Here is a 1,340-nt window from a genome sequence, read left to right as displayed (position 1 = left end):
GGGCATGGCTTTGGGATGGAGCGGAAGAGGAGAAGTGCAGAGTCGAGGAAGCTGAGGGAGATGTAGGATAAAGTGGCGGCAGTTAGGATGGAGGGAGAACATTGCAGGCCTTGGGTGATGAACTTGGCGTGGAGTTGCTTGAGATGGCAGGGCTGAGAGCTTGATTTCAGAAGAGAGAGGATATGGGAGTGAGGAGAGGTGGAAGAAGAGGACAACGATTTGTGGGTAAGAAAGGGCTGAGCTTTCGAAGACGAAAGGGAGATTAAACGGTTTGGAATCATTCAAGAACCGGACTCTGCGAGTCAGATGGGGTCTCTCTCCTCATTTCATTTCGCCAGTTCCAGTCCTTGGGGTGTAAACTAGAATAAATATTACATTAAGACTTCTCACTTAAATCTCACATAAATTTACGTGTAGAATTCAATGAAATAAAGTCATAGAAAAATATTTTCAGTAACACAGGTTATACAGAAGAATATTCTTCTCGTATTATTTAATTGTTATTATGTGATATTCAAGTGTTATTGATGTGTTAATGTGTTATTATAACACTAGAAATATTCTCAGAACACAATAACATGAATAACATGCAATAACACATAAATAACACGGGTGGGAATATTCTCCTGTGTTACCTGTGTTATCGGGAATATTTTCATGTGACGTGATTTCATTGGACTCCGTACGTAACTCTACTTGCGGAATCCTGATGTAATATTTTTTCGTAAACTAGTGGAGTAGAATTTGTCTTTGAGATTTAAAGTCTGGCTCAAATTTAATTTTATGAGTTTTAAGTCTAATCATAGGCTGCTCATATATTAAAGAGAAAATATTTTTTATGAAAACAGAAAATATGATGAAATAAAATAAAAATAATTAGGGGTCAAATAATAATAATTATTGATATAAGAAAGTTTAATATAGTTTTTAAATATTTTTAATGATTTGTAGTTAAAATACTTAATCTCTTAACCAACGAGTCGAGCTAAGGAGATCAAGCTGGCTCATTAGCTCACCAGCCATTTATTGAGAACATGGAATGATGACCTGACAGTCGAGAAAAGATAGACGGGTGTCGTGGCGTGTCACAATCAGACCCTGCCCTCTTCCTCACGGAAAGTGCTGGCACGACGTGAGCCACTGCAGTAGGATTGGCTAGATGTGCACGACTCACCTTTCTAGGGGGACACAGAGCAGACACCTCGGCAAGCGTGAGATTACCTAAGGTAATTCGGACATGGTGCTTGAAGGAACCAAAGGTGATGACACCCTCAGGAGCACAAAAAACGCTCTGAGAGAACGAACTGAAGCTTCCTCTGCCAGTGGCGATCGTGACAACT

Source organism: Phalaenopsis equestris, unplaced genomic scaffold (genome assembly GCF_001263595.1).
Source record: "Phalaenopsis equestris unplaced genomic scaffold, ASM126359v1 Scaffold000036, whole genome shotgun sequence".
NCBI classification, from domain to species: Eukaryota; Viridiplantae; Streptophyta; class Magnoliopsida; order Asparagales; family Orchidaceae; genus Phalaenopsis; species Phalaenopsis equestris.
This window is presented reverse-complemented; position numbering follows the sequence as displayed.